Raw genomic sequence first — 23483 nt, 5'->3', positions numbered from 1 at the left:
CTTGATAGGATCTCATTGAGCTTTGTTCTACTGAGGTAGTCTCTGAGAATTCTGGCCTCATTTCCACAGGATGATAGATAAAGCACTGAAGGAAGACTTCAAATGGAATTATAATTTGCGTTTTGCAGTTTCCATTTGAGGTTTGATTCAGTAGACCATTGCCTAGAGCCCTGCAGCTGCCACCTGAGGCTCAAGAACAACGGCAAGGGAAGTGCAGATGGGCAGGAAGTCTCTCTGGATCAGAGACAGGTTAGTTTTCTTTTGTCCTATGCTCACACTGTATATAAATCAGACTGTACTTTTCCACTTCCTGAATGGCAAGGAACCATTTCTGGGGGCAATATAGAGTTGGATTCTGCTCTCTAGGTATTGGCTAGCTTGGATCCTCCTGGTGGCTAGTCTTCTATGAAGCCTAAAAAATTCCTCTCATAAATTCCTTCATTCATTATTTTCTGGCTATTGAATTTGGGAGAACTTAGTCTAAATAATAATAATTATTATTATTGCAATAGCTAGATATTATTTACGGATTTAAAAATTACAACACATTTTGCTTATAATATCTCATTTGATTCTCACAACAATCAAGTGATATGAGTTATATTAATATTATTATGCTTTAAGCAGTAGTGTGAAATAGCTGAAGGTGCAGTGGATACAGCACCAGATGTGGAATCAGGAAAACGAAAGTTCAAATCTGGCACCAGATATGTATTAGCTGTAAGTCAGTTAACTCTGTTTGCATCATCTGTAAAATGAGTTAGAGAGAAAAATGGCCAACTAATTTGGTATCTTTGCCAAGAAAATCCCAAATGGGATCATAGGCAGTCACGATTGATATGATTGAACAACAAAAATGGCCCCCTCATACGGGGAACCCCCAAATATATTCCATGTTTGAGGCATTCTCTGGTTGATAATGATATCATCTCAAAACTATGCCTTCATACAATAAAACAAAACAAAAAAAGTCAGTCAGAAAATCTATTAGTTTAAAAAAGAACATTTATTTCACTAGCTTGGCAAATAAAGTTTCAAGAAAAATTTCCCTGTGAACAAATAAGATACATTTACTCTATAGTTATATTATCAATGGAGAATTGCATATAGGCAGAAAATACAATTTTTGGATTTGGAAACAGTCATGGAAAATGTATTTGTAGAACTCACATGGATAGAAAACACATGTGAAGTATCATATTATTTAAATATATCTGGGCATAGCACCTGAATGGAGAATACTCATGATGGGAAATATGAACAGATTTCATATATGGCATGAGCAGATCATGTCTACTGCTTGTGGTGAGCTTTTTCTTCTCAAAACACTGCCAGGTGATAAAAGTTCAGATCTTTTATTATCTTCAATATAGCCCGGTTAGCTTAGAGGCCTATCTCTCTGCTTGGTTCCAAGAGCTCTCTCCAAATGTCTTTAAATCCAAAGGTCTAGTCCTTCAGCCTCTGCCTCTGCTTTCTTCAGCCTCCAGCCAGCTCCAGTCTTCATGTAATTCCGGTGAAATCTCGACTTGTAGCGTCTTCCTCTCTCCAACTCTCCGACTGGCCCATTGGCCTATTTATGCTCCTTCCAGAGAGAGGGATTATGGGTAGTTCTACTTAGTACCTTGTTTCAGGTTCTGCCCAAAACATCTTCTTGTAAGATTAGATCAACTCTAATTACTTAGCAGTTAGTAAGGATTCCAACATCTCCCCCTTTCTTTTGTTAGATGAAAACACCAAAGGGAATAGGAAATCTAATCAGATTAGTGGGTTTCTGAAGGGGTACACATAAATCCATCAATATGGGCCAGAACTTTGTAACAGATATACATGGTATACATAAATCCATCAATATGGGAGGCATTATACATAATTTACATAAGTACATAGCAATATAACACAGGCTAGTAGTAATGTAACAACATGAATCAACCTAAAAATTTACACATGTCCATAAGTCCTAGAAACAGTCCAATAGGATTCCATTGTCCATTAGTTCATGTGCCAGGAATCCAATAGTTCCTGTAAGCCCTGAAGTACTGCAAAAGTCTCATCAACAATTTTTCATCTCAGGGAACCCAATGATTCTTGCTGGTTTTTCAAGAAGTAAAACAGTTTCATCTTGTGTTAGGAAATCCAATGATTCCTGAAGCTTTTAAAAGTCTTTTTAACAGTTTCATAGTCAGCCATCTGATTCTTTCTCCATCTGTGGAAATATAAGCAGATCCTCTTCCCCAAGCAGTTAATCTAATTCCCTTCTATTTACCAAATTTGGGATTTCTCCTCATCATCTGGTAATTACATTGGAGTCGTTTGCATTGGATATTGTCTTGTTGTCTTAAAAGGCCTGTATTCTTCCCAACTGTAATCCTGATTGCTTTTCTGTTGGTTGATGACATCAGAATCCTGAATTTCTAAAGTCTCTCTGGGTGTAACCTCAGCTGCTATCATGCCCCACCTGTCCTTTGATTGATACTTTGGAGCTGGGCCCTGCCTCTCATTCTTCTGAGTCAATATACATTTAGAGGCCCAATGAAAGCCTCGGTTACATTTTGGACATGGGGTTTTGGGTTTTCTCTCACCCTGTCTTCTCACTCTATCTCCATATCTACAATGAGCTCTCAAATGTCCAACTTTTCCGCAATGAAAACATCGACGAGTTTCTCTAGAATTCCTCTGCCAAGAAGGACCTTGTCTTTCCATGTTCATCATAGTCTGGGCATAAGAAGCATTTGTGCCCACTGTGGCACAGCATCTTATGATTTCTTCTAAAGGAGCATTTTTGTCTAGCCCCCATATAATTCTCTTGCAAATATCATTGGCATTTTCCTTAGCCAAATGTCTAGTCATTATTTCTGTTGCTGCATTGTCTCCAATGGTTCTTATTACAGCTGTTTGTAAACGTCCCACAAAATCTGCAAAAGGTTCATTGGGACCTTGCTCTATTTTTGTGAAAACATTATTTCCATCTTTCTGTCCAGGGAGAGAATTCCAAGCTTTTATTGCAGCCTTAGAAATTTGCTCATACACTGTTATGGGATAATAAATCTGTTCTGAACTCTCTGCATACTGACCTTCACCAGCTAGTTGGTCAAAAGCAACTTGTACAATAGCTCCTGTTTGCCTATTGCGTTGGGCTTGAATCCTACATAATTCATGAAACTCCGAAAGCCACAATAAATTTTGTCCCGGTTCTAGACAAGTTTTCGTTATGGATTTCCAGTCATTCGGGGTTAGGATTTCATAAGACAAATTATCCAGTAACATCTTCACATAAGATGATGTAGCCCCATAAAGAGTGCAACCCTTTTTCAAATCTTTAATTTTTTCCAAATTAAAAAGAGTGTATTTTCTCTCTTTTTGACCTGAAGGGTCAATCTTTTCAATCACAGGATATGCATTTATAAAATCAGATATATCTTCTCCTTCATTTTTTGCTTTAATTAATGCTTTTTCTAATCTTGTCAAATTCTGCTTTACAGGAGAAGCTGACTGTGTTTCTGCCTCTCTCCCTCCCCCTTGTTCCACCCATGAAGGGTTAATTGCAGGGGGAGGGTCATGAGATGTGGAATCACCTAATTCTTCCTGCTGTGAAGTATCATACTCAGAATTGCAATTAACTCCATTCTCATCTGATTCGTCCTCCTTTTCACCCAGTAAAGTTGGCACTTCCTCCTGTACTTTCCTTTTCATCATTCTATCACTTAAATAACTTCTTATAGCCAATTGTATTACATTATATGTATTAATTATTGAGTTAGGCCCATTTTTATCATAGAATTGACAAAGATCCTCTCCAACCAATTTCCATTCATTTAGATCTAATTCCTTATCAAGAGAGAAACAAGGGCATATGTCCTTTACAGTTTGTAAAAATTCAGTGATTTGCTGTAAACTTATAATTAAACCTTGGATTTCCATAACATTAATAATGCTCTCTAAACATTTTCCTTGAACAGAAACAGAAGGCTGTTTTCTAAATATCTGTCCCATCTTAGATGAAATTCTACTTTAACTCTTTTAGCAAAATTTCTTTATTGCACTCACCCTAATTTCTGGGTTGAAGTCTTTTCCACTGGATCAGGATCAGAGGCTTTTCCACTTGAATCAGGATCGGAGCTTTTCCACTGAAATCCACTGAGGGGTCTGTTTGTCCCTGTTCGGGCGCCAAAATGTGGTGAGCTTTTTCTTCTCAAAACACTGCCAGGTGATAAAAGTTCAGATCTTTTATTATCTTCAATATAGCCCGGTTAGCTTAGAGGCCTATCTCTCTGCTTGGTTCCAAGAGCTCTCTCCAAATGTCTTTAAATCCAAAGGTCTAGTCCTTCAGCCTCTGCCTCTGCTTTCTTCAGCCTCCAGCCAGCTCCAGTCTTCATGTAATTCCGGTGAAATCTCGACTTGTAGCGTCTTCCTCTCTCCAACTCTCCGACTGGCCCATTGGCCTATTTATGCTCCTTCTAGAGAGAGGGATTATGGGTAGTTCTACTTAGTACCTTGTTTCAGGTTCTGCCCAAAACATCTTCTTGTAAGATTAGATCAACTCTAATTACTTAGCAGTTAGTAAGGATTCCAACAACTGCTGAAGAATTGTTTGATGCTCTTGTTACGTTCTCTCATTGCTGGCTCATGGCACCACAACCCTGTTTTTTGTTCATCCATCTAGGGTTAACATTACCTGATTTGATGTCCCTGCTGGTCATGTGGTCACTAAGCTGCTTTATTTGGCTATCATCAACTGAGATTCAGCTATTTGGAGTTAGATGGGGTTAGGTAGTTAGGAGTTATTTTCCACTTCCCTCTACTGAGATACAGGTTCTAGAAAGCTTCTTTCTCATAAAGGCACATTGAACCTTTGACTGTAGCTGAGCCTATGAAGCAAAATATTCAACCAGGGAGTCAAAAAAACCAAAATTTATTTCAGGGTAGCATCAATTCCATCTTTTAAACTATCCTTTTCCTCTTACAGATTGTATGTCTTTGGTTTTAGATCTTTACTTAGGGTCAATATGTTCTTTTAATTACTCTCTGATGATATCCTCAACCTATTTTGGTATTTCAGCCAAAAAATTCCATTCAGAAGTTATATAGGATGCTAAGGCAAAGTAGTCTATCTCCAATGTCAGATCTTCTCTGTTTGAATGTAAATGAAGGGGCAAAAACAAAAGCTAGATAAAGTAGGTTTGTTTCTCATTTGTAGTTTTATGTTTTATATCCTCTGACACTGAAAAAGAAATGCCCTATCTCTTCTGTATTGCATTCTGACTGGTACATGGTTTCTCTGTATATGCATTTAAAAATGTATACATACACATACAGATATATATGTATATGTATTTGTATTTTTATATTATATGAAATATATGTATATCTATTTCAATCACCAAAAATCTGACTCTCCCTAAACCTCCCTTCTCATTGAGAAGTAAATAAAAATAAAACCCATTACAAATATGAAGTAGAAAATTTAAAAAAAAAATTCACATTGGTCAAATACCTTACCAAAAATTGTCTTTTTCTGCACTTTGAATTCTTTGCTTTTCTATCAGGAAGTGGGTAACACATTTCATCATTAGTCCTTTGGAATCATGGTTAGTCATTATACTGAGAAGAGGTGCTATTTTCTTTTCAAAATTGTTTGTTCTTTCCATGATGCTGTCATTATAAAAATGGTTCTCATGATCCTGCTCACTTCGCTATACATTAGTTCATACAGGTTTTCCTAGCTTTCTCTGAAACCACTCCTTTCATTATATTTACAACACAATAATATTTATATGCCATGACTTGTTCATCCATTTACCACATTATATGTATTTAGATTTCTTTAGATTTCCATTCTTTGTACTTCAAAGGAACTATAAATTTTTGTATACATCCTTAGTTAAAATTAGTTTTGCTTAGTACCAATCCCTCCCTTAACCTACTCTCCTTCTAATCCTCTCCTTTTTACTCTTTCCCTCTTATTTTCTTACAGTGACATTTATAACAAAGTGTGTGTGTATATGTGTGTGTGCACGTGTGTGTATTCTTCCTTCCTCTGTCAAGTTCAGATTAGAGTTATAGTGATGTTACCAGTTGCTTCTCCATGCCCTTCCTTTTTGTTTATATATACTTCTACTTTCCTGATTACAATTTTCCTTAACTTTCCTTTTCCTTTACCACTAAACTCCCATAGATATCTCCCTTTATTAAATTTCCATAACATTTATAATTTAGTACTTGTTTATATACTGTCATATAGTGTTTTATATCTATATATCTATATCTATATCTATATCTTCTCTCTCTACTTAAATTGTAAATTCCTTGAATCCAGGTATTCATACTTTTTATGCTTCTGTAAATTCCTTGCATTCGGGTATTCATATTTTTTGTGCTTCTCTTCACAACACCTAAATAGAGACCCACGTGGGCACATATAGTCATTGCTTAATAAAGAACTAGAGATTTACTCATATAGACTCTGCAGACATGAGAAGGAAATGTGAATTGCCTGGGTATATATGTATCTCTTTGTGTGTGTATATATATATATATATATATATATGTGTGTATATATATATATATATATATATATATGTATGTATTTATATGCAGGAAAGATAAAAATCATAGTGTAATACAGAATACTCCATACTCCAGAAAACATCAACTCAGATCTGAGATCTGCCACTTATTACTTTGTTTTGCATTCTTGCTTTTGTTATATCAGCCACAAAAATGCTATTACAAAATAAGAGATGAAGGAAACAGATCTTGAAAGGATTACTCAAAGTCCTTAGGATTCTGAATTGAAGAGCTTTTCTATGTTCTTTCCTATAGACTTTTTTTCCAGCAAGGAAAAAGAAATTTCTTGAAATATGCAGTTATATGGTGTCAGCAATACATATGCTAAGTTGAGTTCTTCATCCAGTTCTTAATTTCGGGAGAGGATAATTGTTCAAAATATTTCACAAATAGATATTTTCTCAAGATATAAAATACAAATTAAATACTTGAAAGAATATGCCAGAGTAAATATGCTATTGGCCTTGATGTCAAGAATCACACCTCTAAATCATACCTCAGATATTTGTTATGTGACCCTGGGCAAATTAAATTTCTTTTAGAATAATTATCCTCCTCTATAACATAAAGTTATTGTCCTTTTTATGTGGATATTTTATTTGATTAAGTCACAAATAAGGGATATTCATGTGAGAAACAGGCAGTTTAGAGAAAACTGAGAGGAAAGTTCTTCCTCAGATCAAAGTGTTTGAGAAGAGATACAGAAATTTCTGAGAGGATCAGAATCAAAGCCTATCCTTCAGAGACAAAGGCATTAACTGACTATAAAGATTTCATAGTAGCTAATTTATATGGGACTGTTTTTAGGACATAGAAATTTATTGCTAGCAATCAAAAAGTTGTTTTGCTAGTGAGTCTATTGTATATTAAATATTTGTGTCATAGTTAAGAAAGATCTAAATTATAGGTTTCTCAACCTATAATAGATATAGGCTATTATAAATAAGACACTAATTTGAGGCATTGAAAGTCAAATTAGAAGGCAGTTCAGAAGGTAACTGAGAAAACTTACAGAAGCAAATGAGAGAAGGTGCTCATAAAAAGCAGAACACAAGTTACTGGAGCCAAGAAGTCTGGAGAGGAAAAATTCAAAGTGTTAAAAGTCAATAAGCCTTAAGTCAAGGACTGATATGATTGCAGAATTGCTTTGCTTTTGGGAGCCGATTGTAGAAAACAGTATTCTATTACTGGAAGAAGGCAGCTAAGTGACACAGTGGATAGAGGGCTGTACCTGAAATCAGGAAGACTCAGCTTCCTGAGTTCAAATATGACCTCAGATACTAATGACTTGTGGTACACTAGTCAAGTTATAGCTACTTTTGTCACTTGTAAAATAAACTGGAGAAACAAATGGCATACTAATCCAGCATCTTTGCCAAGAAAAATCCCAAATAGGGTCAGAAAAGATTTGACAAAACTGAAAACAACTGAGCAACAACTTCAACAATTTTGTGCAAAGATCTAGCTGAGGAAAGGATATCTCTTGATCTCTAGAACCATCTTAGTCTGAAAGTGGGGAAACCCCTGAAAAGATTTCCTACATTGCCCTATTCTATCTTCTATGAGTCAAGAGAAGGAAATCCCCTAAAAGGCTTAGATAACTGACCTAAATATAGTTTTAATGCAAGACTTAACAGGAATTACTTTTCACTGAAAGAGTGTCACAGTGCCTCAGAATTCAGCCAGAGAAAATCTGATGATCTCTGCAGATCACAGACTTAAGGTTTCTGTTTCCTAAAAGAACTTAACATTATCTGTGGCCCAAGAGTAGCAGAAAAGCATCTTCAACATAAGAGTAGAGAAGTAATGACCAGCTGTCTTGTGGCACAGACTTTTCTCTAAAGACATCGAAGACATGAAAGCCTGCAGAAGAGATCTGGGAATTGCCTTGGATTTCTAGGTCTCTCTCTTTATGTGCCACATTATTTAGTTTCTATAAATTTGTGTTAATTATTGCTCTTTTCCCTCATATACCAGTGGAAGAGTATGACCCAGGTTTATGGATGGATATATATGTCTGACTTTTAGTGATTATTTCTGATTATTTTTTGATTTTGATATTTTGATGTTTTGAAACATAAAAAAGATCACAAAGGAAACAATTACAATAGGATTAGTAAAAGTTATAATCATTTTTGCTTTTATTTTTTTAAAGTAAATACCTTATATTTAAGAGTTAATGGTATAATTGAAACTGATTTGTATAATGAAAAACATATTGGTAGGGACTCAGAAGCTGTAAGTAGTGGGAATGTATTCCTTCACATCAATATTATCCCTAGGTCCCTGGGAGTAAGTTGTAGTAGTGTGGCAGCTATAGCTGTTGATATTACTCTAGACACCCACCCTACCCTGGCCACTTTCAGCTTCTTTTTATCTACTGTCTTCTTCTATTAGAATATAAGCTTCTTAAGGGTAAGGATTATCTTTCTTTTTGTTTGTTCTTATGTTCTGAACTCTCTCTTCTTCCCTTCCCTCTCCCCAGACCCCATCTGTGTACATGGCATGTTTAGTGCAATTTCATTTAACAAGCAACTATAAATTATGTATGATCATGGTTATTTGTCCTTCCTTCTTGAAGAGGATTATGACATCAGGAAGATAATGCCATGACTTAAAAGTGAATTGGACTTAAGTGAGGGAAGGCTGTACAAAGCCACCAGCCTTTCTCCTCCTAAGCCATCTGGATTCAATGGCAAGATAGAGATCAAGATGACTGGAGATGGCCCCAAATGCAGTTGGGAGACTTTGGGCTTAGTGTATCATATAATAGGCTGTAAATCTGGGAGAAATGGATTCATTTCCTGCTTTTGACACTAAGTAATTATGAGTATGTGGGTAAGTAACTTAACCTCCATGTACCTCAGGGAACTCTTGGATTTGCTAAGTTAGTAAGTGAATGAAGCAATATCTTAAGCTATTTTCTTGATTCCAAATCCAAAATTCTCTGCTACCTAACTACCAATGTAAAAAAGTCCTTTAGACTTGAATCTAACACATTCTTTTTTAAGATTTTGAAATTTACAATCTACAGCTCAGAGTTTTTCAAATTTTTGCATGCGTCATGCATGCCTTTGGAAATCTGATGGAGTTTATAGGGCCTTTTTAATAATAATATTTTGAAATGCAAAAAGTAAATGATACAGCATTGCAAAGGAAACCAATCGTATTATAATATAGTTCTCTCTATAGATAAATAAATATCCATTATACCTACATATATTTAACATTTATGTGTTAAAAGTTCATGGAAACCAGGTTAAGTACTCTTGCTATATAGGGTATCTTTCTTGGGTTTAAGAGAGCATACCCTCTCTTATTGGCAAGCATAGAGAGTAGAAAGAAGAGAGTATTCTGGAGAAGTCATTTTCCCCATTTTCTTTTTCTTCACTATCTCATCCACATTCTTAAGACCTTCATCACTAAGACTTAGCTCCTCAAAATTCGAGTATGCATTTCAGTATTATGGAAGGATATTTAACATTTTTAACTTGCACATATCTGAAAAGCTCCCAGGCCAACACCTAGCTTAGGGCAGGATTGATTCTGTGAGGGATGTAGAAGACCCTTACCCAATATGACTACTCAGAGATCCCTCAGTAAAAGGCAGAAAAGTTGTTTATTGAAAAACCTCCGGAGGATGAGCCGTCCCATTGCAAGATAAGCTCGAGGTAGGAGGGCTAAAGAAGTAGTAAAGATACATAGCTTTTATACAAGAAATTACATCACAAGTAAGAGAGCATTGAGAAGGGGAGGGGGAGGCATCTAATTGGTTGTTGCTAGTTGGGGAGATTGGAATGGAAGGTTTCTGTTTACCTGAAATCTCCTGATTTCTGGGAAACAAAGTCAGGCCTTCAGGCTTAATCCAGCAGACAGTGGTCCAGCTAATAGACTAAATATTGATAAATGTCAAATACCAATAAATGTCATCAGTTCAGGTTAAGTAAATATGTTTCTAGCTGGCCAAGGCTCAAGTAGATATGAGCCTGCACATATACAGGTCATAGGGGAGACACAGAAATAATAAAATACAGAAAAAGAATTCATACATTCCTGTAAGTTCTTCACCTTATCTATTCCCCACAATTCTATCATTTATCTTTGTATATATGTATACACACATATATATACAGACATATACTATATTCATGCATACATACATATATAAATACATAAATACAAGAGGTATGTGTATGTGTGTATGTCTGTGTGTATATAAACACAATCTTGGCAAATCCCTAAGTCATTGTATAAAAGTTCAGGATCATTCCCTTCTTTTCCTTTGGGCTCATTTCTTTACAGTATACCTCATTTAGGTTTTAAATTCTGTACCTGGTATGTCACTCACCAATCTCCTTCTCAGATACTGTGAAGGTAAGATAAGCCTTTATATGATAAAACTTTGGAAAAACTGCTCTTAGTATCAGAGGGGTTCAGCTAGGCTTAAACAACAAGTAAGAGGCCCATCCTCTGGATGGGGTTTCTATGAAAGTCGGCCATGAAGTATAATGTAACAGGGATTTGTTTTAATATTTTCATTTGTTCCACACTAGCTCTCAGCATCCTGCTATCATAAGGTATTTGAGGCCTAAGTCATCTAACTTGGCCCTCAAAGTTAATGATGTAACCAGATTTCTTTAAAAGAATAATATACTTGTCCTAAATGATTGTCTTTCCAACTAATGTGCTGTATATGAGCTAATGAGTCAATTAGAGTTTTGAAGACATTTACAGGGCCTCTTATTGGCAAAACTATTAGGAGTTTCTTAAAGCTTTGAATTTCATGAATCTTTCCTCTTAACACTATGATTTTTTAAAAAGGATAATTCAATGAAAAACATGTTTTTCTAACTAAAACCATGTAAGCCTGAGTTATATAAACAGTAAAGAATCATGTTTATTTGAATGAAATTGCTCTTTTCTAGTAGAGCCAAGGGAATAAAAAAATTACCCCCAATCTTCTCACCTCAACAATGGCAAATCTCAACAATGAGATTTGTCAAAGTTAACAGAGTAGAAGGCTTAGAAGTTTTGAGTTCACTTCTTAATTTAGACTCCCTTCATCTTTGTGTGAATTATATTTTTGAAAAATCTAGACTGATCTATTTTGAAGAGTAAATATATGTAATATATATTTCTTCATAGACACCCACTCATAGTTGAATGTGTGCACAGTTATTAGGACTTAATTTAGAGCCTTGAGTGGATTGATTGGTTCAGGGAGGTGGAGGAGAGGGGTCAGGGAGCATCTAGAGCAGAAGGATAAGGGATATGAAGAAGATCCTTACTGTTTTGGAGGGATGATCCAAATAGATGATTATGCACAGTGCTTTAAGGTTTATAAACATTTATTAAAAGACATTGGTGATAATGTAGTATGAAAACAAATAATGGTTTCTATCTTTAAAGAATTAAGACAATTAACAAAAGCTTCCAGGAAATGGAACCTAAGCTGGGGCCTGAAAGAAGCTAAAGTTAATAAGAGAAAGGAATGAGGAGGGAATGTGCTCTAAGCATGGGAGGAAGCCTGTGCAAAGTTCTGGAGGTGGGGAATAGAATATTGAGTTTGGGAAACATCCATATGCCAGTTTGACTGGAATGCAGAGTATATGAAATAAATTAAAATATGTGGAAAAGCAGAAGGGGCCATATTTTGAAGAGTTTTAAGTTCCATATCAAGACAAGTAGTTTCTATTTTATCTTAGAGGAAATAGAAAGTTAATAGATAGTTTTCAGTATATGTATGGTATGCTCAGATCTATGGTTTAGGAAGATGCTTTTGGGAACTGTGTGGAATGTAGACTGAATAAGGCAAAAAATGGCAGCAGGAAAATCAATTTAAAAAGTTCTAGATTTTGTCAAGGCAGAGGGGTTAAGGGCCTGATCTAGTACAGTGGCCATGTGAATGAAGTGGAGAGGGTGAAAATGAGAGATGTTGTGGACTAAGAGTCAGTAAGATTTTTGCAATCAATTGTACATAGAAGATGATTTAGAGGCAAGAATCAGGATGGTTCTAAGGTTGTAAATCTTCAATTTGACACATATTCTGGAAAGAGAGTATTTTAAGGAGGGACAGTGTTAGAGGGGAAGAAAAGGAGTTCTGTTTTGAACATATTGAATTTTGATTCTGAACTGAATCTGAACTGAAAGTTTTAGAGATTGAATGACTTGACATATTCACATATCTAATAAACATTAGTGTATGGATTTGAACCTTAGCCTCTCTGCTATCAAGGATCTTTCCAACATCCTTGATTATTTTGAATTAAACTCTACCATCCTTATATTCTTTTTGATGTCTTTATCTTAGAGGGGGATATCAAATTTAGTATTTCCTTCTGTCATTTTGGTTTCTGTATCATGCAAGCTTATTTGGTACCACTGAAAATTTGAACATTGAGGAAAAAAATGAATAAGTAATGAACTTGGCTCATTAGTTTAAGGTGTCCTCTGGTGATGATTTGTTCACCTGTACCTTTGCTGTTGCCACTGAACCTTTTCAATGACTAGGCTATTTATTTATGAAGATAACTCTTCAGTTGATATCTGTGAAACAACATGGAAACAAATATCTCTAAGCTCTAGGGCTCCATGGAAGATTAGCATTACATAAGCAATTTTCTTCATTTCCAGCTCAATTCTCTCTCTCTCTCTCTTTTCTTTTTTACTTTTTACGTTTTTCCCCCCTGAGTAAATTAAGTGACTTGCCAGGATCACACAGCTAGGAAATGCTAAGTATCTGAGGCCAGATTTGAACTCAGGTCCTCCAGACTCCAGGGCTTGGATTGTATCCATTCTACCACCTAGCTTCTCCTCTTATTTTATATTGGAAGAAATTGAGGCCCAAAGAGATAAAGCTTATGATCACCTAACCCAAAACCATGACTTTTTTGTTTTGTCTGTCAACTCATACCTGACCATCATGTCATTAATTAATATTCATATTTCTTAGAATTTTAGGATCAGAAGAGACTTTAGTGGCATTCCAGACCAACATAAAACTCAAAAGAATCTTCAATATGTGATAAAAAAAAGAACATTCAGCTTCTGTTTGAAGATTTCAGATGAGACTTAATCCACCACCTCTTGGACCAGCCTATTTCACTTTTGGCTAGTTCTAATTATTAAGAAGCTCTGCTGACTAAACTTAGATTTGTAAGGCACTTAAAAGCACTTAGTGAGAACTGTGCAGGGGATGAGTTGAATAAATGGTGGGGTAAGTTAGAAAATTTCAAGCTCTCCAGATATCCCCTCAAAAAAAAAAAAATCGCACTTCACAGGGAACAAAGATCACTGAAAAACAAATAAATTATGGGGCAGAATAAAAGTCCTTCTGAGACAACTGGAAAAGATGAGAAGAAAGATTCCAAGATGAGGTTTAATTAATGTGAAGTTTAAACAACTCCAGCCTAGTTCTATTGAAATAGCAAGTGAAGAGCTCAGGGATTAGCTATGTTTGGAGGTAGCTTCAGCCCTAACCAAAGAAATTTCACCTCCTGGGCAGTGGAGAATCAGAGATCTGAGTTCTAGAAGACTGAAGGAACATTTACTGATAAGGAATGTTAGATCCTTGGTCTTTGGTGAGAAGGAACCTGAACACCTAATGAATGCAGAAGGAGTGAGGAAGTTGCTAGCTTCCACTAGTAGAATGGTAAAGCTCTTGGTTTGTATTCTAAACCACAGGGGAGAACTGAAATGAAATCAGAGGCACACATTTCTACACACACACACACACACACACACACACACACACACACACACATTTTCCCACCACAAACTAGAGGTAATTATACTAATAAGTTCACATTAGAACTATGGAAATAGGGAAGACCAAGTTTTATCTTCACTAGACATTGAAGTAAAAAAAAAGTCTCTTCTACTCCAAACAGTAATATAAAATGGCGACCTGCCCAGAATTTTTAGAACTCAAAAAAGACTTTAAAAACTAAATGTGAGAGATTGAGAAAAAAAAAAAAACATAAAAAAAGCAAGATGATTAGAAAAGAAAGTCAACCAAATAGAAAAGGAGATCCAGAGCTTTAAAAAAGAAAATAATTCTTTGAAAATTAAAATTGGGCAAGGGGAAGCTAGTGAATCCGTAAGAGACCAGGAAATAACAAAACAAAATATAAAGAATAAAAAAAAGTTGACGAGAATGTGAAATATCTGGAGAATAGATCAAGAAGAGAAAACATAAGAATAATTAGGCGGCCTGAAAACTGTGACCAAAGAAAGAACTTTGTCACAAAGATACAACAAATAATCAAAGAAAACTGTCCTTAAGTGTTAGAACAAGAGGGAAAAGTAAAAATAGAAAAATAAATCCATTTATGACCACCTTAAACAGATCCTGAAAGGAAAACATATAAGAACATTATTGCTAAATTTTGAAACCCCCAATTTCAAGAGAAATTATTACAAGAATCAAAGAATCAAACAAATGAAAACAAAAACAATTCAAATTTGCTGGAGCTACAATTAAAATTGTACCAGATTTATCTGCATCTACAATAAAAGATGGCAGGTCCTGGAATATCATAAATCAACCCTCAAAAGAAATAAGATTATGACCAAAAATAGTATGTCCAACAAAATTAAGTATAATAATGAATAAAAAAATGGACTCTTAGGTTTGCAAGATTTTCTTACCCAAACCTGAATTCAATAGAAAATCTAACATGTAAGAGCCAATATCAAAGCCTAATTTCAAAGTGACTTAAAAAGAACAAAATGTTTATATTTTATATGTGGAAATGTAAATCATATGACTAAGATTGATATTAATGATTGGGTGCTCCAAAAGAAAGATTAGAGCAAAGCCAAATAGGATCTGACTCTGGAAAGCAAAACTGTCTAGAAAAAGGTAAAAATAATAATTATGCTATATGAATATGTGCAGAGGAAGTACCAACATAGAGGAAATAGAAATGCATACTCACATCGGGAATGGGTTATGCATATGCATATATGCTTACACATATAGATACATGCGTGTACACATGCTATATTCATATGTGGGAGGTTATTTAACATTGAAGTTTTTAAGATGGGTTAGACATCAAGTAGTAGAACCAAGTGGTATATAAGTGGCTACTTATCTATATTGTTAGAAATTATCTTTACAAGGAATTCTTTATATTAGTGAAATCGCAGGTATAAACAAATTTGTGTATTTCTTTTTATGCATGTGCCCAAATAAGAAAGCTAACTTTGAGTCAAGAAGATCTACGGTCAAAACTTGACTCTAAAGGAAGTGTAATGAAATATACATATATTTAGGACAAGTCACATAATCACTCTGAACTTCAGGTAAGTCTCTAAATGACACACCTGTTACGAACTAGAGTTTCTTCATTGGTGAAGTTATAAGTCCTTCATATAATTATAAAATTAGACATCTTTTAGCAGAAAAATAACCTCATTCCATATATGCTGTAGTTGTGGCCTTGATCTCTTGTGAATTTCCATATGTATGTTCATAGAATTTCATTTCACATATTCACATGCAATAATATTTGTTTTCTTGTATACTTGTTATAGTGGATGAATTGTTCTAACTCACCCATTTATTAGGGTAAGGAAATAGTCACAAAATCTGATGAAAATAAATGTAATACAATCACATTAATAAATATTTGATATATGTGTTTTTCTTGTGATGATTTTTCTCTAAAACAAGACATTCATGAAATGTTTTCCAGGAAAATAATTGAACAAGGAAACCAAAGGCATTGACTCACTAAAATTAAAACCAGAAATCATGTTCTTAATATTTCCTTCTGATTCTAGCTCAGTGAATGATAGAAAACAAGTTGGTAAGGGTGAGTAATAGGGCTAAGTGCATAAGAAAATGAACCAGGATCTCACAAATTTAACTATATTCTTTATCACAAAGAAGAAAATTAGGTAAGAAAATAAACTTATTCTCACACATACAGGCATACATATAACTACATATGCAAATGTACATTTATGCATGTATCTATGACTCTCTCTCTCTCTCTCTCTCTCTATATATATATATATATATATATGTATGTATGTATGTATTTAAGTGGTACACAAGTGACTGCACTTAAAATTAATTTCATTAAATGGCTAGTCTCTTTGAAAAAGCTAAATATCTGTTACTAGAACCTAGTCGTGGGTGCATATTGTTCTTTACGGACCAGAAATGACAACAATGTCAACTTGATGTGGTCACTTGGTTGTTGTTGAATCTAAAGAATACTTGATATATATACATATAAATATATAAACACATATTTGTCTACACCTATGACTTCAATAAAATAAAGAATTCCTTGTGAATGTAATTTCTACCAATATAGATGAGCAGCCACTTATGTACCACTTGGTTCTACCACTTGGTGTGTAACTCATTTTGAAAACTTCCAGGTACTAATGAGGTGGTGAAGAAATATGCGAGCTAGTGAAAAATTAAATTTTGACTTTATATGCCAAGTTTCCTATGACTATGTCTATCAGTCTCTTTTAAAAATATATATATATATTTGATTAAATATTTTTCAAATATATATTAAAAAATTAACTTTTATTTTTAAAAAGTTTCAAGTTCCAAATTATCTCCCTCTCTGCTACCCATTTCACATTTTTTGAGAAGGCAAGCAATATAATATTGATTATATGTGCAAAATCATGCAAAACATATTTCCATATTAGCCATGATGCAAAAGAGAACACACACAAACACAAACAAGATAAAAAGAGAAGGGTAAAAAAATGCTTCAATCTGCACTCAGAGTTGGAAAGTATTTTTTATTATGGGTCCATTGGAGTTGAGGTGAATAAGAGCAGGCAAAAAAGAGAATAGAGATTAGTCTTATCTTGCTCTAGCTATTTAGTTTTTTCTTTGTTTAATAAATTGCAATGGAAGAAACACTATTGTTCCTTTCATTTTTATAGAATTTACATAATTGAAAAAGCTTCATGTAGTAGATTGTAAATCCTTAATCAGGTTATAAAGATGGTATTTTCTAATTTTTTCATTTAATTTTCAGCTATCAAAAATATAAAAAATTAAGTTATTAAATTCAAGGTTTATATTTTGTCTCAAAATATATTTTGGAAGATGAAAACACACACACACACACACACACACACACAGAATTTTGTTTGCACTTACCTTTCCAGGAAAAAGAGACTGTGACTGTGGAACAATTCCTAAAATTGCAGAATTTTTTTTTAAGTTGGTGATTTTGGCTGAAAAAAAAGATGCTTTTTAAGTATGCTTTTGCATCCCTATTATTTAGCACTTTAAAAAATACTGTTTTGCTTATTATTATTTATATTATTATTATTTTACATTCTAAACATAACATTTGTTATATATTACAAAATACAGTATATAGCACATAAATATGATATAATATTAAATTTATGCTTATAAATATAATAAAATAGTATAATAAAAATAAAACAAAAATATTTATATTTAGCACTTTTTAAAGCACATAACACAATAAATACTGGTTGATTGATTAACAAAGAAGGAGGGAAAGAGAAGAATAAATTGTGAAATATAGACAGTGTAAATACAAAACATGATATCAATGTATTCTATTTAAATAATGAAAAGTGGTCACAGTACTTTTTGTTAACCAAGTATATAACCTGACATGGTAGCTGAATTTATTCAGAATTTTAAAAAATTCTTTATCCAGAGGCAGTAATACTGGAGATTGTTTCATCCAGATGACATCTTTTCCTCTGACTAGACAGTAAGTCTAGAGAGTTTATTTGCTATTGACTATTTGCCAGAGAGAGATATCTTAGAACTAAGATGCTATGTGGCTTCAGATAACAAAGCTCTAAAGAGACTTTGGGAAATACATCAACAATACCACCTCTTATGTGAGTAGTTCTTTGAAAATTATCAGATGGTCTGACAAATGCAGAAAAACAATTTATCAATTAGGGTTTTTCATAAGCTTTATTCCAGACAGCAGACATCAGTGTCCATAGTTTCCATTCCATTCCAAGGGACTAGATTTTAGAATGAGAAATTGTCATAACAAAGATCAAGAATCATATTATTAAAGAATGATTAAAAGAAAAGACACTGTAATAAGAATGAAAAGATCAGATTCTAGTTCAATATCTCTGTTTCAATATCTCAATTTCTCTAATCATTTTCTCATCTGAAGGATGGGAATAATACAATAATACAAGGATTGGAAGACATAATATTTATTTTTCTTCCAAATGAAAGTTGTTTCTATTATTTTCTCATGGAGTAAGTATAAGCTTCTTAAGGATATGCAATTTTCATTTTTATTTTTCTAACTTCTGAGGCCAATGTAGTATCTAGTCTGTTATTTTGTATTTGCTTAATAAATTCTTGTTGAATTGGATGGCCTGGAATGGAGAGTGAAGGATTGGAATTCAAGGTTGAGACTTTGGGACAAAATTTATCTAGAGAATAGAATTAGATTTTCCAGACCAAAGATTAGAATGCTAGAATCACAGGCTCTGGATTCAGCAAGATAGATATTTCATAAGGTTTTGGGAAGAATCAGTTGGCTAGAAATTTGTTTCTCTGATCAAAGGACAGCTATTCTAAAAATGGAAGAATAGAAAGAAAATTGCTTAGATAAAACTCAAACTGGATGTTATAGAGGATAGCAGGTATAGTGTATAAAGAACAATGATAGTGAAATAATTCCTAGGGGAAAAATAGTGAAAAGAACAGAAAACAAATCTCAAATATCTATATATCCAAAATGTGGGCAATAGAGTGAATATCCTTGAGACTTATTGGGATGATACCTGGGACTAGAATAGGATAATGGAAAGGCATATTGTATTAGAAGAAAAACAATTATTATTAAAAAGATGTTTGCCAAAAGATTAAAAAGATTATTAAAAAGATGTATAACCTTGTTCAGAAATATGAAATTTGTAAACCTAAAGATAAAAGTATGGCAGAACATGTTTGGGTAAGGATAAAAAGAAATGGTAGTGCTGTGTTACTAGACTACAAATTACCTGGTATAGAATATGGTTTCTAATACCAATTACATAACTGATATAGTATAAGTATAATCTTGAATTATCTGCATGTTAGAAGTTTCTGATTATACTAATATCAGAGCATCTACTAAGATCAGAATGTCTCATAAAAGCTTCACTTCCCTTAATGACAAGTTATAGAATTAAAAAAGAAACAAAACAAAAAACAAAACAAACAAAAATGAAACTGATATTCTAGATTCAAATCTAAACTAGGAGAACAAACTTTTTGATAATATGTTCTAGCATTATCAAATGACAGTAAATGGTCCTTGATGGTTTACAGAAGACTTTTTAATATGATTTTGAATTATTTGGATGAGAAAGAAAAGTACAAACTATTTAAAAGCAAACTAACTTAATTTCATAGTACTTACATTTTCAAAAATATGTATCTATTTTGTATACATTTAGCAAATATATAGAAAATGGAGAGGAAGAGCAATAAGAACAAATACAAAAGAACACCAAAAACCTATTACAATAGTGTCAAGAAGTTTATGGACTAAGACTAATGAAAAATGCATAGAATAACAAGGACATTTATTTAGTTTGCTCAGAACAATGCAAAAGAAGAGGTAGGCCCATGGAGTAAGGAATAAGATGAGAAAACTATCTAAGTTCTTTTTTTTTTTTTTTCTTTTCTTTTCTTTTCTTTCTTTTTTTCTTTTCTTTTCTTTTTTTTTTCTTTGTCTATTTAGGAAAATAAAGCATCTAATAGGAAAAGGTAGAACAAAATGATGGACAGTTACAACTAGGTAAGATGATATCTTAGGATAGGATTTTTATTTCTGAGTTAAATATATTTCATGCCTGTGATTTTGGCATCTTAAGCTATGGTCCAGAAAATCAAAGTCTGTTCTTTTAAAAAGGATCAGTGTTATTCAGAGATACTATATATCTATCAAGGACTAGGAAGAATATATTTATCTGGACTATGGCAAATCTAATCAGAAAGACTTTAAATGTAAAAGAGATGGTGAAAATGTTATAGATATATATCTACCAAGTTAAAATCATATAAAATAGTAATATATGGGAAATACAGTTGGTGTAATAGAATACCATACAAGAATCCTACTTGGTAGAAAAGACAGAAATCAAAAAGATATGAACAATCTATTGATCAAATAATTAGGAAATAATTTAAAGAGGGAAGATGCTAACAGTAAGATTCTTTTTTTTTATTAAAGCTTTTTTTATTTTCCAAATGTATACATGGATAATATTCAACATTCACATCTAAAAAATCCTGTGTTCTAATTTTCTCCTCTCTCCTCCCAACCCCTCCCCTAGTTGGCAAGTGATCAACTACATATTAAATATGTTCAATTCCTCTACACATATTTTCACAAATATCATGCTACACATGAAAAATCAGATTAAAAAAGAAAAAACGGAGAAAGAAAACAAAATGCAAATAAACAATACAAAAGAGTGAAAATAGTATGTCCCCACTGTCCTCTCTCTGGGTGCAGATGGCTTTCTTCACCACAAGTTCATTGGAACTGGCCTGAATCAACTTATTGTTGACAAGAACCATGTCTATCAGAATTAATCATCATATAATCTTGCTGTTGTCTTGTATAATGATTCTCCTGGTTCTGCTCATTTCACTTAGTATCAGTCCATATAAGTCTCTCCAGCCCTCTCTGAAATCATCTCGCCAATTGTTTCTAATAGAATAATAATATTCCATAACATTCATATAGCGTGACTTGTTCAGCCATTCTCCAAATGAGGGGCATCCATTCAGTTTTCAGTTTCTTGCCACTACAAAAAGGGCTACCACAAACATTTTTGCACATGTGGGTCCCTTTCCCTTCTTCATGATCTCTTTAAGATACAAGATCAGTAGAAATACTGCTGAGTCCAAAGATATGCACAGTTTGATAGTCCTTTGGGCACATTTCCAAATTGCTTTCCAGAATGGATGGAGCAGTTCACAAATCCACCAACAATATGTTAATTTTCCAGTTTTCCCACATCTCCTCCAACATCATCTTTATCTTCTGTCATTTTAGCCAATCTGAGAGGTTTATACTGGTAACTTAGAGTTGTCTTAATTTGCACTTCTCTGATCAATAATGATTTAGAGTTCCTTTTCATATTGCCTGTTCGGAGCATTTATTAATTGGAAAATGGCTTGATTTATAAATTTGAGTAAAGTCTCTATATATTTTAGAAATGAGGCCTTTATCAGAACCCTTGAATGTAAAAACTTTTCAGAACCCTTGAATGTAAAAACTTTTCCTAGTTTACTGTTTCCCTTCTATTTTTGTCTGAATTAGTTTTGTTTGTACAAAAACTGTTTAACTTAATATAATCAAAATTATCCATTTTGCATTCCACCGTGTACTGAAGTTCTTCTTTGGCCACAAATTCTTTCCTTCTCCACAGATATGAGAGGTAGACTACCTTAGTTCTTCTAATTTGCTTATAATATCTCTGTTTATGTCTAAATCATAAACCCATTTCAATCTTATCTTGGTATAGGTAGTTAGGTGTAGGTCAATGCCTAGTTTCTGCCATGCTTATTTACAATTTCTCCAGCAGTTTTTGTCAAATAGTGAGTTCTTATCCCCAAAGCTGGGGTCTTTGGGTTTTACAAACTATATTACTATAGTCATTGAATACTTTGTCCTATGAACCTAACCTAGTTCACTGATCAACTACTCCATTTTTTAGCTTAGCTTAGGTTTTGATGCCTACTGCTTTATAATATTGTTTAGGTCTGATACAGTTAGGTCACCTTTATTTGCATTTTGTTTCATTAATTCCCTTGAAATTCTTGACCTTTTATTCTTCCAGATGAATTTTGTTATTATTTTTTCTAGCTCTGTAAAGTAATTTCTTGTGAGTTTGATTGGTATGGCACAGAATAAATAGATTAATTTAGGTAGTGTTGTCATTTTTATTATATTACTTTGGCCTACCCATGAGTACTTGATATTTTTCCAGGAGATTAGATTTCACTTTATTTGTGTGGAAAGTGTTTTGTAATTGTGTTCATATAGTTCTTGACTTTGCCTTGGCAGGTAAACTCTCAAATATTTTACATTATCTACGGTTATTTTAAGTGGAATTACTCCTTGTATTTTTTTGCTACTGGGCTTTGTTGGTAATATATAGACATGCTGATAATTTATGTAGATCTATTTTGTGTCCTACAACTGTGCTAAAGTTGTGACTTTTTTCTAGTAGTTTTTTGTTGATTCTCCAGGATTCTCTAAAGATACCATCATATCATCTGCAAAGATTGATAATTTGGTTTCATCCTTACCTATTCTAATTCCTTTAATCTCTTTTTCTTCTCTTATTGCCAAGGCTAACATTTCTAAAACAATATTGAATAGTAATGATGGTGGTACACAATCTTTTTTCACCCCTGATCTTATTGGGAATGGTTCTAGTTTATACTCAATACATCTATGTAATGTAAATATAAAGCTACTGGCTTTAAATACATGCTATTGATCATTTTAAGGAAAACTATTTATTCCTATATTCTAATTTTAATAGGGGTGTTGGATTTTGTTAGATGCTTTTTCTGCATCTATTGAGGTAATCATATGATTTTTGTTAGTTTGGTTACTGATACAGTCAATTTTGCCAATGGTTTTCCTAATATTGAGCTAGTCTTGCATAACTAATATAAATCCTACCTGGTCGTGGTGTATTATCCTGGGGATAATTTGCTGTAATCTCTTTGTTAATATTTTATTTAAGATTTTTGCATCAATGTTCATTAGGGAAATTAGTCTATAATTTTCATTTTCTGTTTTCACCCCACCTAGTTTAGATATCAGCACCATGTCTGTGTCATAAAAAGAATATGGTAGCATTCTTTCTTTCCCTATTTTTCCAAAGAGTTTGCTGGGTGGGTG

The sequence above is a fragment of the Antechinus flavipes genome, chromosome 2 (genome assembly GCF_016432865.1).
Source record: "Antechinus flavipes isolate AdamAnt ecotype Samford, QLD, Australia chromosome 2, AdamAnt_v2, whole genome shotgun sequence".
In the NCBI taxonomy this organism is placed as follows: Eukaryota; Metazoa; Chordata; class Mammalia; order Dasyuromorphia; family Dasyuridae; genus Antechinus; species Antechinus flavipes.
The sequence above is the reverse complement of the archived record's forward strand: the minus strand, read 5'-3'. Positions refer to the sequence as shown.